The 16,577-nt window shown below is 39.6% G+C and overlaps 1 protein-coding gene across 4 annotated transcripts in view; it reads left to right on the top strand.

Annotated features, from left to right (window-relative positions):
* The window catches only part of PCSK5 (proprotein convertase subtilisin/kexin type 5), a 199,499-nt gene that overhangs the window by 3,991 nt on the left and 178,931 nt on the right, over nucleotides 1–16,577 (top strand). The gene's annotated exons all lie outside the window — the stretch shown is intronic.

The raw sequence follows: 16,577 nt of genomic DNA, 5'->3' as shown, positions 1-16,577 counted from the left end.
TAGAAACACCTGAATTAGTAGAATCCACAGAGTTAGCAAACTCCTGGATTTGCTAGACCCAAAACTACTAAATAAAAAAGTTATTAAATATTCCATGTACACATGCTCAAGCAATTTGATGAATTTAATGAGAGTTCCTATATATATATATATATATACCAATACTTCATATTTTATAATATTTCTAATATTAATAAAATATTTCTACAGAATATTGGTTTGGGCATCTGGACTGCCTGTTGATTGCTTTGTTTTATTGTGATTTGTGTTTATACGTCATCTCTGTCTTTTCTAAATATAAAATAATTTGCAATACTTGTTAAGAATTTTTAAAATTAGAAATAATGGTCATGTAAAAAAAGATTCAGTTATATAATAAATAATATGGATTGAAGTCCCAAGTTATAGTGAATGCTCTAGAGTCTAGAACATAAAATATTATGTGATGGATAAAAGATTATAGAATTGTTCCCCAGCCTATTGACCCAAGATATCTGTTCTTTGTATTCCACAGAACAGCAAATACTTCCAAGGATATATTTTTGACTCATTTGCTTTTAGGACAAAATGAGAGGCCAAAAGGAGAGCTGTTACATTGTTACAACTTCTCCTTCAAAGATAACAAGTTTTTCTTAATAATCATTTTTCTGTAGAGCTGTACTCAAAAAAGTGCATATCAATTAGCATTGTGTCCATTTAGTACATGAAATATTGTGACTTTTGTATACCTAATTGGATACATTGATATAGTGCAATCAATTACAACAAAACCTGTAACCATTTTTCTCTCCTGTCAGAGTTATTTACTTTTGGCAAATTAAGGTTACCTTAGAAATTGAAATTGTTCATACTATTAAAGCATATTGTTAAACAAAATAGCATTGTAATAATTTGTTATGTTTATTCTATGGAACCAAGAGAGCACAAGAAAACCATAACAAATGTGAAGACTGCCATCTTTCTATATGTTGAAAGCTTTCTTTCCACAACCTGTGTTATGTTCTTCTGATATTAAGGTTTTCCCTCTTAAATTTCTAAGCCAACAAGCAAGAAATTGGAATAACACTATATTTCCTACAATTGTTATATATACATTCAATTCCTTTCAAGAAAAAAGAGGGAGGAGGGAAGAAGGAAGAGAGACAGAGAGACTGTTTCCATTAGACTGAATGTTATATTCTATATATGTTTTCGTGTGTGTGTGTAGTTACAGAAGTGTAGAGGTTTTTACATAATACAAATGAAAGTATTATGATTATAGATAGACTTTTCAAAAACTGAATGTTTAGAGAGCCCAAAAGAAATCCTCCTGAATTGATTTTTTAAGGGCTACAGGTAGTCCTCGATTTACAACTGCAATTGGGACCAGAATTTCTGTTGCTAAACAAGGCAGTTGTTAAAGTGAGTGGTGCCTGATTTTTACAACCTTTTTTTTTTTGCCATGGTTAAGAAAATCATTACACTTAAGTGAATCACATGGTCATTAAGCAAATTCGGCTTCCCACATTGACTTTGCCTGGCAGAAGCCAGCTGGGAAGATCACAAATAGTGATCACATGATCCCAGGATGCTGCAACTGTTGCAAATATGTGCTGGTTTTCAAGCGCCCAAATTTTGATCATGTGACCCTGGAGAATGCTGCAACGGTTGTAAGTATGAGGACAGGTGGCAAGTCACTTTTTTCAGTGTCATTGTAACTTTGTATAGTCACCAAACTAATAGTTGTAAGTGGAGGACTACCCTTAGAGAGATAAACATTAGCTGTGAACTTGAATATACCCTTTTTCTGACTTAATTGAAGTTTTCCCTGTAATGACCAAATGCAAATGGATTAGGTTTAAAAGTGATCTTATTACCTTTAGTTTTTTCCAAACATCTTTCTGTTTTACCTTTTTAACCATAATACTGTGAATGTAATGTGGAACTCTAGTAATTTTAAAAGTGATGGAAACTTCCTATTTTCTCCTCCTGTGACCAAACAGAAAATGACAGGGGAAAGCAAAACTGAAGAGTCTAATGTTCATTCATTTAATACTAAACTATGATTTAACACTGCATACCAATCGGCCAGCATGATTTGAAATAACATCCTAACAGACAGATGTATGTTCATGTGCTGAGCTTGATACTTGTTCACTGAATGCAAAAGTAGCAGGAGCTTCCATTTTTGGTAGCCAAACTAGATTTTAGTTTCTCTGGGTGTATCCATGTTTATATCCCTGCATTAAGAGCATTCATGTAGTCTTACCTGAGATTGCTTGTGTCTATATGACATTATATCCTACAAAAAGAATTTAATTGGGGAATCACCATACACTCTAAATCAGTCAGTGATTGGTTGGTGACTTTTTTCGTTTACTTACTAACCTGTTCATGTTCCTGGGAATTGGTCTGTTTTATTTTATGGAATAGAGTCCAAATAAAGTTACACGAGACAACTTTAAATGAGAGTTAACAGATTAATTTATTAATGTACAATTGGTGTCAAAAGTATTCACAGGAGTATAACCAGTGTTACATTAACTTAAAATATTCCTTTAGACTTCTCTCAAAGAAAAAAATTAATTTTATATTTTAAAATGTTAATTACCATTGACTGTGATTCAGTTTAATGTCTGACATTTTAAAGAAGGCCTAGCAAAAATGTCTTGCTTGAAACTGTCCAGAACTGCTACTAGTCATTATAGATCTGGAGTAGCCAACCTATAGTTCCCAAATGCTGCTGAATCAAAATTTCTAGCATATTTCACTGTAGGAATGCTTGCTGATAAGTATATCATCAGGAACATCTACCATAAAATAGATTGCATAACCTTGGTATAGATAATGCTGATCTACATTGATCTATAATCACATTACAGAGCAATTCTCCAATCTGGCACTCTCCAGATACGTTGAAACTACAGTACTCAGAATTCCCCAGCTATGATGGGAATTGTACTCTCTCCTTCCTTTTCCTCATTGTCCCTCTTTCTCCTCCCCCTCCTTTTCTTTCTGTCCCTTGGGAGTTGGGCAGCATAGAAATTTGATTAATTAAATTAAATTAAATTAAATTAAATTAAATTCTCTTCCCTTCCTTTCTTCCCTTCCCTCCCCCACCTTCTCTCTTTGTCAAAGTGGTCCCAGTGGTTTTCCGACCACTTGAGGCAGTAACTCCTCAACCCAGTCGGTGCAATCACCTGTCAATTAGACCCTGATCCACCCTGATTGGTGAAAGCCTCCAGGACAGCAACTAGCAGGTCTATTCAGGCAGTGATAAATTCCTTACAGCAGGAGCTGTTCCCAGGACCTTTTAAGGAAACCCTGGTTCAAACCCTCTTTAAAAAAATCCATGGCTTGATTCCACCTGCCTGGGCAATTTTCATCCAGTTACTACTCTTTCCTTTTTAAGAAACGTTGTAGAAAAAGTGATTGCTTGGCAGCTTCAGAGGGTTATCTGGACCCCTTCCAGTCAGAATTCAGGCCCTGTTATGAGACAGAAATAGCATTGGTCGCACTTGTGGATGAGAATGGGAAGCAGGTACTGCAACCATCTTTGTTCTCGACCTCTTAGCAACCTTTGATACCATCAATCATGGTATCCTTTTTTGAGCTGGATAGTGGTTCTGAAGCTGAGCAGCGCACCAATTGGAGAAAGCTTCTTTCTCCAATTGGTGTTAATAGGGAATGAAAGATCCAGTCCATGGCTGCTCTTTTGTGACATGTTGCAGGAGCCTGGTATTCTCTCTACTCCATTTTAACACCTACATGAAGCCACTCTGCAGGTGGTTTATGGAACAATAATGGATCCCACCTTCGCCCGCCCACATACATCCACCTCCCTGTCCTCTCACTTTTTAAATCATTATTTTATATTATTATTATATGTAGATTTTTTTATGGTTTTACTGCTTTTAATGTTGTAAATTTCTTGTGGAGAAATGGGCAGCAAACAATTTTAATAAATAACTTCTAAGCTGGGAAATACATACATACTGTACATACATACATACACATACATATTGTATGTATGTATTATATATCATATTTAGAAACCACCCATCTCCCTCATAGGGCATAAGACACACACACACCAGTGAAGAATAAGGCATGAAATTCTAACTCTTGTTTGGGGAAAAAAGAGCAGGGTAAGATAATTTTTTAAAATAAATGACTACATTGGTATTGATACTACTTGGATTTAATATTTAGGATTTCTAAAAAGTATGGTTTAATTTTTTTCTGTAAGTACCAGTATTACTCAATATGGCTTTCTGTATTCAGTTTGGCATTCGAAGCATTGGACCCGCTGGATCTTACTTGTCACAATGAAAAATCTGTTTTAGGAATGTATGTCTTAAAACAGCAATCCTTTGAAGAGATTCATTAAAGTTTGTCAACCAAACTGTCTTGTCACCTAAATTTAAATTCACAGAAGTATTGCAACAATAGAAGTATTGGAATGCAGCCATGAAATTTACAGTATATTGATGTATCCTTAAGTCCTGTGGCTTCCCCCATTTCCTGTAAACATTGTTTTGTGCCAGAAATACATTTGGGTCTTCAAACTAAAGCTTTCTTGATACATAGCACATTGCAGAACAATTTAATTGAGGAACATTACATTAATACCACTATAATATTCCACAAATCAGGAAGGGATGTAATTAGCTAAGGTTCAATATCTTTGCTTTTCAAAAGTTAAATTATTTTGGAGACTGATGTAGAATGAGAATTAAGAATTACCATAAGTCCTTGTTTTAGGCATGCATTTATCTACACTAGTAGTCTTTCTGGTAGGCTTGCTTCTACTGTTAGTTGTAACTCAATACTGTAATGTCATCTAAGACCAGCGCTAGTCTTGCATTCAACACTCTGTGATTGAAAGTCTATCTGGTTCTCCCCTACTGTAAAGCAATGTTCGCTGCCCCCAGTGGCATCTGCAACAAACTGCAAGGATGTCAAATGTATGACACCCAAGAAGTCTTAATTGTCAAATACATCCTCCCAATCTGCTAAATTGTTTTCTTCTTGGTGCAGAATAGAGGAAGAATATTTCTTCCAATAACCAATTCACCAAACTACTCAGAAAGTTAACAACCAGTTCTCCCGAAGTGGTGCAAACTGGCTGAATCCCGCCGCTGGTGTGTGTGTTTGTGTGTGTGTGTGAGTGATCTTATCTCTATATATAGATGATATAGAGATAATGTAAATTCTTGCCTATGTTTCTTTCTCTTTCTGCTTTTGCCTTCCATTTGTTCCACTTTGACAGTTATATTTTTTAGTGTTTGCTGATATTTAATACATGCATTTCAAGCTATTTTGTTGCTAGCTGTGCTGAGTACCGTGAGGGTTTGCTCTGACCTTGGTGTAAGGATTGATTGGGAATCTGCTGGGCTCACACTAAACTGGAAATTACCCACATTAATTTTCCAAGGTATCACATAAATGCTGCAATTATATAACTTGTCCTGTCTTCTGACACAAGCCCATAAGTTACAGTGTTTTTGTAATGACATCATCATGCATATTTGTAATTTAACTACTGTACCCACCCACCACCACAAACATCCATGGCTACATTATTTGGGAGAATGTCAAGCAAAACATCTTAATAGATGCCATTAAGCAGGCACTCATTGAGGCAAATGGGCTAAAACTCGGCTGTTGCCAATATGAGTATTGCATGCTGTCATTGATTAATCTCATAACCTGGTTGCCTAACTAAAATTAAGCTTCTGTTTCACTTCCCATTTCATATAACATAAAGGCAGAGTTCTTTCTCTCCCTTTCAACACTGCAAATCTCAAAGAAAATGAGGACCATCTATATGTGTATTGGCTGTTTGAGTGCTTGTAAGATGCTTCAGTTGTGTGATTAAATTTTCTACTGAGCTTTGAAGAAAATTCTGTGCTGCCAGTAGAATTTTTAAGATACAGAATTCTCATTGCTAAAACTATGTGAGCATGTATACATGTATGCCTGCCTGCAAGATATTCAGCAGAAAGCTTGGATTAAGGTTTCATGAGAGGTGTCTTGACTGTACTACAATACCAATGAGCAGAAAGCTCAGAAATCAGGAATGGTTTAATGCTGTTTTCAAATATTTTGCTACTTACTAAAATAGCCTATGATTTTTCACATCCTATCAGCATAATTAGCAAAGATCCTTGCTACTTGGTGAAGTTCTATATACCTTTATCAAGAAATAGGTCTCATGTCTACTGTTTCTTACTTCTTAAAGAGTGATACTCACTGACAACTGAGGCTATGGGGCAGGGTCATTAACAGCAGTCTTCGTAGGTGAAGCTACATTATACATCTACGAGATAGCATCACACCTGAGAATGTATTACACATTAATCCACTACAGCAACAATATATTGCTGAGAGTTCTGAAGGATAACTTCAGACACATTATGAATGCCATGATGTAAATTCATGGAATACACATTTTCCTGTCCAACTAACAGGATTGAAGGGTAATTGTTTTAAAACAAAGAGCCCTGGTGGCACAGCAGACTGAAGCACTGTTATTAACATCAGCTGCCTGCAATTACTGCAAGTTCAAATCTCACCAGGCTCAAGGTTGACTCAGCCTTCCATCTTTTCTAAGGTAGGTAAAATGAGGACCTGGATTGTGGGGGCAATAAGCTGACTTTGTATAAAATATACAAAAGTATGAAGGCTATTGCTTAGCACATTGTAAGCTGCCCCGAGTCTCCGGAGAAGGGCGGCATATAAATCAAATCCCCCCCTCCCAAAAAAAACAGGCAAACTGAATTTTTTTTAACAAGTGAAAAGCAACAGTAAGATTTTACTTTGTTTTGAGGTTGGTGTTTTTTGTTTTTTGTTTTTGGTGGAGAGTGATGTCTCACTCCTAAAATGTTGCTTTGCACACACATTTGTCCATCTCCCAGCAGGAGCCTAGAAAACAGAAAGAAGACTCTACTGAGGCAAGTTAAGAACCCTTGTGAATGCAAAGCAAAGGGGTATTTATGGAATCTGAGCTACAAAACAATAACAGTGCCTTGAACCTGAATTTGTCTGCACCACAGCAGGAGTCCAGAGCATAGAAAAGATCAGATGTAATCCTTTAAGCTCACATTTTTCTACTCTGCAGCAATAATCTATTGTCAGACAAAGGGCAAAGTAAAACAAATTACTTTTCTTCAAATTTAATATAGCGTCATTTCCCCTAATTTAAGCAATAATGTTCATTTATTTTTGTTTAAAGCAAACAAAATGATCTTTTAAAAAATTTTCAGCTTCCATGTTTTGATGTAAAACAGACATGACCCGTGTTAAAATTTGTTTAACCTCCCTTTTCCATTCATTTCTTGTACACACATAACCACATGAAAATCATACACACACACTAGAAATATTATATTTTGTTGACTTTCAGTTCCTAGACCTTTATTCTCTTTTATTCACCATTCTGGATGCATTAAATGCATTGCCCAAATGTTTACATTGATAAACCAATAAAGATACCCAAGCCCACAACTCAGCTATATTCTTCTCAAGATATTTGGCTTAATAGAGAACACACACTATAATATATAGAGAGGGTTCCATTAGTGGCAGCTGCTGCTGACAGTATCCACCCATCCATAATCATTAACTGCTCCCCTTCCCCCCCCCCACCAAACTAAGATTAGTTGTTGAGCTATTCTGCACAAGAAGTTAAAATCCAAGGCAGTCAAGGAATGGTGAGAATAAACACCCAAATTATAGATATAATAAAAAAGGATTTCCAGGGTTCTGAAAGATGCCATTGCCCAGTGTAGCACAGAAGCAGCTAAGCCCTCCTGAATTTTTTGCTGGCGTGTCTTGTTATTAGGTTCCAATGTTGTAGGATCAAAGAGCATGCACAGAAAGCAAAAGAATTCCCTATCTTTAATCAGATAGTGAATCATCACTGAGGATGTTTGGGAGATGAAGTTGACTGGATTAATAGCAATGGACATATACATTATTTATATGTGAAATTTTCTTAGGGTTTGATATTTTGGTGAGAACTTTGGGGCTGAGCTCCAGAATCTCCTCTTAGAAAAAAAGACATAGAGATGAAGCACTAGGTTATTAGTGTGTGTTTTAAAATGTCTATGCCTTATAGGTAGTCCTCTGCTTATGACTGCAATTGAGCCCAAAATGTATGTTGCCAAATGAGACAGTTGTTAAGTGAATCTAGCTTCCCCATTGATTTTGCCTGTAGGAAGGTTGCAAAAGGTGATCACATGATCCCAGGTCATTTGCAACTGCAATAAATATGAGTCAATTGTCACACACCTGAATTTTGATCATGTGACCATGGCAATGCTGCAATGGTTGTAAGTGTGAAAAATGGTCATAAATCCCTTTTTTCAATGCCATTATAAACTTGAACAGTCAGTAAATGAACTATTATAAGTCAAGGACTACCTGTAGTTTCTTTTCCATCAGGTACTATTTTCAATGTCTCACACTAGTTCCAATAAAATTATAATAAGACAGACATGGACTGTAAAGAATAAATCTGAACAATGAATAAACCTGCAGAATATTGATACTATGAGGAGGCTAAGCCATTCATGATCTTATTTCAGAGGGGGGTGCTGACCTGGCAGGGATTACGGAGACCTGGTTAGGCCAGGAGGGAGGAGTTCCCCTTGTGGAAATGTGCCCGCCAGGTTTCCGTGCATTCCATCAGCCAAGGACTCAGGGAAGGGGTGGGGGAGTGGCAGCAATCATTAGAGAAAGTCTTTGCCTGAGGGAGGCCACTGTTCCTCAGATAGCCGGATGTGAGTCCCTCCTTGTGAAGTGGGGTCAGGGGATTCAGATGGGCCTATGATTGCATACCTGGCTCCCTGCCACGTAACAGCGGTCCTGCCGAGCTGCTCGACATTATAGCTGGGGTGACGGTGGAAACCCCCAGACTTATTGTTATGGGGGATTTTAACCTGCCATCCGCTGGTGAGATGTCAGAGACGGCTCGGGAGTTCATGGCTTCCATGATGGCCATGGCTTCCATGATGGCCAGGTAGTTAAAGGCCCCACCCACTTGGGGAATCACACGCTGGACTTGATTTTTGTCTCTGATCAGTGGCTGAATGATCTAAGAATAGGGGATATAGACATCAAGCCCTTGTCATGGTCTGATCATTCTCTCCTTCACATGGACTTTCAAGTCACTTCCACCCACCGCAGGGAGATGGAACCAACCAAATGGTTCCATCCCAGGCGCCTGATGGATCCCGAAAGGTTCCTGACGGAGCTTGGGCCATTTCCTGAGACTCTGGCTCACGACTCAACTGAGGACCTGGTGGTTGCCTGGGACAGGGCGGCTACTGGGGCCTTGGACCGCATCGTGCCTTTGCAGCCTCTGACCTGATGCTGATCTCGTCTAGCTCCTTGGTTTTCCAAGGAGCTGAGAGAGATGAAGCGTCAGAAAAGACACCTGGAGAGCAATTGGAGGACAAGCCGATCTGAATCTGACCGAACACAGGTGAGATCTTATATTGAGACCTACCTAGTGGCGATAAGAGCGGCGAAGTCTAGCTACTTCTCCGCTCTCATTGCATCTGCAGAGAATCGCCCAGCCACGCTGTTTAGGGTGACCCGCTCCCTACTTCAGGTGGGGGTATGGGAAGATCCCTTACAGGGTCGAGCTGAGGATTTTGTACAATTCCTGCATGATAAAGTCACTCAGATTCGGGAAGGCCTGGACTCCAATTGGGTAGATCCAGGGGAGGAGACGGGGGCAGGTCTTGAGAGTGTTATCTGGGAAGAGTTTGGCTCCTGAGGATGTGGACAGGATTCTGGGCAAACTTAATGCTGCCACATGTTTATTGGACCCATGTCCCTCCTGGTTGGTACTGGCCTCCCGGGAGGTTACACGGGGCTTGCTCCAGGGGATTATAAATGCTTCTCTGAGTGAGGGTGTCTTTCCTGCCACCTTGAAAGAGGCAGTTGTGAAGCCCCTCCTCAAGAAGCCTTCCCTGGACCCGGCTACATTATCAAATTATCGTCCAGTCTCCAATCTTCACTTTGTTGCAAAGATTGTTGAGAGTGTGGTGGCGCGACAACTGTCCCGATACCTGGATGAAGTTGTCTATCTGGATCCATTCCAGTCGGGCTTCAGTTCATGATACAGCATGGAAACGGCATTGGTCACGTTGGTGGATGATCTCTGGAGGGCTCGGGACAGAGGTTCTCTATCCTGGTCCTATTAGATCTCTCAGCGGTTTTTGATATCATCGACCATGCTATCTTATTGCACCGGCTGGAGGGGTTAGGAATAGGGGCACCATGCTTCAGTGGTTCTCCTCCTTCCTCTCTGACTGTTTGCAGTTTGTGTTGGCAGGGGGGCAGAGGTCGACCTCGAGGCACCTTATTTGTGGGGTGCAGCAAGGGTTAGTCCTCTCACCCCTTCTGTTCAACATTTATGTAAAACCGCTAGGCGAGATCATCTGTGGTTTCAGGGTGAGTGCTCATCAGTATGCTGATGACACACAGCTATACATCTTCACCCCAGACCACCCCAATGATGCCCTTGCTGTGATGTCCCGTTGCCTGGAGGCCGTGCAGATCTGGATGGGGAGAAACAAGCTCAGACTCAACCCCTCCAAGACTGAGTGGCTATGGCTTCCGGTGTCCCAGTATAGTCAACTGGTACCATCACTGACAATTGGGGATGAGATCTTGCTCTCCACAGAGATGGCCCGCAACTTGGGTGTCCTCCTGGATTCACGGCTATCTTTAGAAGATCATTTGACGGCCGTGGCCAGGGCTGCCTTTTATCAGGTTCGCCTGATCCGCCGGTTGAGTCCCTTTCTGGATCGGGATGCCTTGCACACGGTCACTCATGCCCTAGTTACCTCCCGTATGGACTACTGTAATGCTCTCTACATGGGGCTCCCCTTGAAAAGCACCCGGAGGCTCCAACTGGTCCAGAATGTAGCTGCGCGGGTGATTATAGGCGCAGCTCGTTGCGCCCATGTAACACCTCTCCTATGAGAACTGCACTGGCTCCCGGTGGTCTTCCGGGTGCGATTCAAGGTGTTAGTTATCACCTTTAAAGCGCTCCATGGCTTAGGACCTGGGTACCTATGAGACCATCTTTTGCCACCAATAGCCTCCCACCGACCAGTTCATTCTCACAGGGAGGGGCTACTCAGGGTACCGTCAAATTATGCTGACTGGCGACTCCCAGAGGGAGGGCCTTCTCTGTGAGGGCTCCAACCCTTTGGAATGAACTGCCCCCTGAGATACGAAATATCTCTGATCTCCGTGCTTTCCACCGTGCCTTCAAAACCCTGATGTTCCAACAGGCGGGGCTAAACATATGAACATGTGAATGTTTTTAAAATGTTATCTAATTTTAGGTTCTATTTAATTGGGCCAAACTATGTTATAATAATAATTTTAATTAGCAATTTTATGACGTTTGTGTATCTATATTTTTCTTGACTGTACACCGCCTTGAGTCCTACGGGAGAAAGGTGGTATAGAAATATAATCAATCAATCAATCAATCAATCAATCAATAAGCACTGAATTGTAAATGATTTTTTTTTTTTTTGCAAACTAGTCCACTCTTGATCAAACAATCATCCTAAGGCACAAAGCCCCAGAATTTTTTTAAAGACTTTTACTGAGATTTATTATAACATAAAATTCAGTTTAAATAAGGATTAAGAAAGACAAAAAGGAGGGAGTGCAGGATAAAAGAGAGAAAAGAAAAAAAACTGTATATCAAATCATACTCAAAGGGAGTTAGGAAACCTTCTCTCAACAAGAGAACAGTTAGTGGTCTTGACTTCATTCAGGGAGACTGATCAGAGCTGGTTTCCTAATGAATAATGTATTGATTGATCAGATATGGTAAATTGGGGAAAAGAATTGAACACAGTAGCATTTGTTAATGTTGGATAGGTGGGGATTTGTTGTTGATGCCAGTCTGGCAGAGTTCTGGTAAAATGGCTGGCACTTTTGAATGTGAGTAGTAAGTAATAGTTGGAGGGTCAGACGTTTGTAGAAGTTTGTTTTGGGTGCTGTGGGTTAAGTGAGGTTGTGGGTATGAGTTGTATATAGTTGTGATTGAGTTACTGTGTGATTTAGTGTTTTGATTCTTAATGTGGTTCTTTTATTTTAATTGGAAGGTGGTTAGTTAGATTTAATATGAGTCCACAATTTGAAGGACATAGATAGCACAATCCTAATTATGGTCAGGTATCCCAGGTACCTGGAAGATATGGTAGGGGGTACTTGGTAATTTCAGGGAAGAAAGATCAAAATTTATTGTGAACATCCATTTCCAGCTTGGCAGCCCCAGTCGAGTCCTGATGGTTGAATCATTCATAACTTTGGATTCAAGTTGCTGGTTAAATGCCAGGTCCAAGGCCATGCTTAATCTATGACTTGGTTCTGGATAAGATGATGGACCAGACATTTATTAGTAAGATCTGGTTGAGAGTGGTGATACTTTTGAACATTTGCCCTCTATGTTTTTGAGTCCTGCAACAACCTTGAGCTAAGAGTTGGGATGGAGGTATTGATCTTACTGGAGGTTATGTGACAAGGGAGATTCTTCTTGAGGTAGTGGAGGTGTGAGGAACCTTGTGTTAAGTTGGGCTTTAGAGAGGAGGTGGGTATTTTTCTGAATGCTAGCATGCTGCCTGTGGAATTCTTGCAACTGTTCACACATCTTAAAAGTTTTGAGGTTGAGAAACACCACTTTAGGATGTTGATTGACTTCAGGCTCCATGCCAGAGACCTGGGTCAGTTATATTTTGGCAGTCATGGACTTGTCATCTCAAGCCTGACACAGGCTCAGAGCAATTGCATAGAACATGACAAGATTAGATCTGCCTCATTGTCAAATTGGATCTCTTTCTGGTTCAATTAAGGTTAACTGCTATGAAAACCTCTGCAGAATAGGATCAGTTAGGTTGGATGTGTCTTAAATGTATGAATTCAGATGGTTTCTTGGAAGCACTTGAGGAATTTCCCAGTTGTGTCAGAGGTGAGTTCACCAATGGCTTTGTTTTCCTGTAGCCCAGGCTCTCAATGAATGTTCTCCAAGATGATTCCCTTTGGTGTCCTGATCCGGAGGCACATTTTAGTTCTCTGAGTAGTTATGGGAGTTGAACCACCAAAAATAATATCTAAAGCACTGGTTGAAAAAGATAAAAAGTAAATGTGACCAAGCACAAGTAGAAATTCAAATCCTAGCCTATAGCATCATTATTTTTCTTACCTGATTGAGTTAGTAAGGTGGGTCAACAGCCTTGCTTTAGAAAAGAATGGGCAGGATGACCACTTTGGATGCATTTTGCTAAAGTCACTTAGATTTGCCAAAGGTAGGCAGAGTTTAATGGGGTGTTTGGGGCATCCTAGCTCTATTATATGGACTCATTATGACTTGCATTATGACCCTTACCACTTACAGTATTGAACCATGTCCTTCCTAGCTCTTATATGAAGATGAAAAGATGACTTGATTGATCCAAGAGATAGTTAATGCTCTCTGTGGGAAAAGGTGATTCCAGCATCCTTGAAAGAAGTTCTGGGCACCCTCTCCTTAAAGAAAGACTATTTATCCCAAACTTCACTTTGGGTGAAGGTAGTTAAATATGTGGTGATTGATGCAGCCTGAAGAAAACAGATTATTTGGCCTCTTTCAAAGCCCGAGTACAGAATGGTTATGACTTTAGTTGCTATAGTTGATGAAATTTGTTGTGATCTTAATGTTTCCTTGATCAAAGATCTCTTTGTTGAGATCTTTGAATCTCCTGTTGCTTATTAGACCATTAACTATGGCATTCTTAGGGACTGTCTGTGAAGGTTAGGGTTGGGTGGCAGTATTTTATAGTCATTCTGTTCAACAGGCAGTTCCAGTCACTAGCAGTCAGGCAATTTGACTTGGTGGTCATTTCCTTGTAGTCAGGCATGAAGAATCAGGACCACACCTCAGGTTCCAGTTAAGATGGTTTATTAATCATGCCTATTCACAAGAATCTAGACAACTAATGGTCAACACTAAATTGGTTAGATAAAAATCAACAAAAGCAAGAAGAATTAGACTTAGACCGTTTGTGGAAATATAACAACTCTGGGTTAATTACTCACTTGACTGTGTCCCCAGGTTCTGCCTGTTCTTCCCCTACAGTAATGGGCCACAGGGGTTATTTCCTTCTCCCTTGTTATTCAGCATAAAATTGCTTTGGGAAATCATCCAAATGTTCAGGGTGTGATACCATCATATGCTGAGTATACTCAGCTTTGTACTGCAACCTTCTCCCCTCACAAGGCCCACCAGGAGAATGTCTCAACATTCTGTCCCAGTGACTGGAGGGTATCATGCTGTGGATGGGATGATGCCATCTAAAGTTGAATTCAAGCAAGACATACTTACATTTTGTTCATTGCAGTTGTCCCGGCCTTGAACTCTTGAAGGGATGACATTGTGCCTAGGAAGTAGCAGTCTTTCTGGATTTGTGGCTATTGCAGATAGACATTGTGGCAGTGTACAACTTTAATAAATAAATGCTTCTCATTTTATTGAGTGATTATCTAGGTAAATTGTTTACTTAAATTTTCTTCTGAGGTTAATAAAAGGAAAATATTGCATTTATTCTGACTAGACATTTGGAGTGATAGGAAGCCTGTTTGGTCTAGTAGTTAAGACATCAGGCTAGAACCTAGGAGACACTGAATTCTAGTCCCTTTTTAGTCATGAAAGCTGTCTAGGTGACTTTGGGCCAGTCACTCTCTCTCAGCCCAAGCCTCACAAGGTTGCTGTTCCCTGCCTTGAGTTATCTATAAAAATAATAAAGGCAAGATAAAAACATTAAAATGTTTATTGATGGTCTGTTGATATTATTATAAAGTGTACCATCTTAAAAGGATTATTTTTGTAGCCTACTGTATCAAATACAATGAATGCTATAAGCTTGTTTGACATGCAAATACAGGTAGTCCTCAATTTATGACTCCAACTGAGCCCAAAATTGCTGTTGCTAAGTAAGACATTTGTTAAGTGAATTTTGCCCCATTTTACAGCCTGTCTTGCCACAGTTGTTCAGTTAGTAGCAGAGTTGTAAAGTAAATATGGCTTCCCCCTAAATTTTGCTTATCAGAAGATCACAAAACATGATCACATGACCCTAAAATACTGCAACTGTCATAAGGATAATATTGAATTGAATAATTCAGGATTAAAGAAGTTTTCTTTTTTACTGTAAGGTTTAGAAGTATCAAGTAGTCTGATTAGGACTTAAGATCAGTGACCTCCATGAAATATTGAAATATGTATTGGAAGAAGTCAATGAAAAGCATATATGGTCCAACATATAGGTCCCTATCAGGTCACTAGGAGACAAACATGACTCAATGAAGTAGGTAAGTATTTTGTCAGTAGATATCCCTGTTTTGCTTACTTGCTTATTATGAATCATCATAATTTGTGAAAATTTTACTCTTATATAAGGAATAGAAATGAAATCGATAGTATTTGGTAGTTCTTACAAAATCAATGGATGGTAGAGGACAGGAAGGCCTAGAGGAATATTGTCCATGGGGTCACGATAGATCGGACATGACTTCACAACTAACAACAACACAATGAGTTGTTGTTGTTTTTGGGGTTTTTTTATTGAAAAAGTTTTACAAATACATTTTCTCCCCAATTTCACCACCCTTACCCTCCCAAACCTCCCCTAACCCTCCCTGACCCCCCCCTAACCCTCCCTAACCCTCCCCTCCCCCCTCCTGACTTCCACAGAGTATAATCCAAATCAAAGACAATGAGTTGTTGATGTGGTACAAATCCCCTATTTTTCCTTAGCTGCTTCTTCAGTAAGATCTCTTATCAAATGGGTTAACAGGAGAATATTGTTAGGTAGTAGATAAACTGCTTACACTTTTTGACCCTTGTTTCATTTGTAGTGATGATTGATGATTCAACTGTGGGGGAAAAACACAGTGACATGGAATAAATAAAATCCTAGGGGGAAAAAATCTGCTGCTCAATTTCTTGTCTCTCCTTTTACTTAATACAACAATCCTTTTATCTAAAATACATCCTGTTGGTAGAATATCAAGCAATGATTTCTGTGGTAGGGTAGTCCTCAATTACCACAACTGAGCCAAAATTTATGTTGCTAAGTGAGAAATTTGTTAAGTGAGTTTTGCTCCATTTTACAACTTTTCTCGCCACATTTGATAAGCAAATCACTGCAGTTCTTTATTTAGTAACGGTTCTTAAGGAAATGTGGCTTCCCCATTGACTTTGCTCGTCAGGAGGTCACAAAACGGGATCGCATAAGTCTGGAACACTGCAACCAACATAAATGTGAGTCAGTTGTTAAGCATCTGAATCAGGGGTGGGTTCTACTTACCTTTACTACTGGTTCGCAATGGGGCTGCATACACTCACTTGATGATGTCGGGGTGGGTGGGCAGAGCCTGCCTCCAGTTTTACTACGGGTTCTATAGAACCGGTCTGAACCGGGGGCAACCCACCACTGATCTGAATGTAAATCACCATGGGCCATGTGGCAAATGGTCATAAATAACTTTTTTCTGTGCTGTTGTAAATTGAGGAGTACCTG

The sequence above is a fragment of the Pantherophis guttatus genome, chromosome 2, assembly GCF_059756535.1.
Source record: "Pantherophis guttatus breed Tessera chromosome 2, ASM5975653v1, whole genome shotgun sequence".
Lineage (NCBI taxonomy): Eukaryota > Metazoa > Chordata > Lepidosauria > Squamata > Colubridae > Pantherophis > Pantherophis guttatus.
Note: the sequence above shows the minus strand (reverse complement) of the source record. Positions and strands in the feature narration are given on the sequence as shown.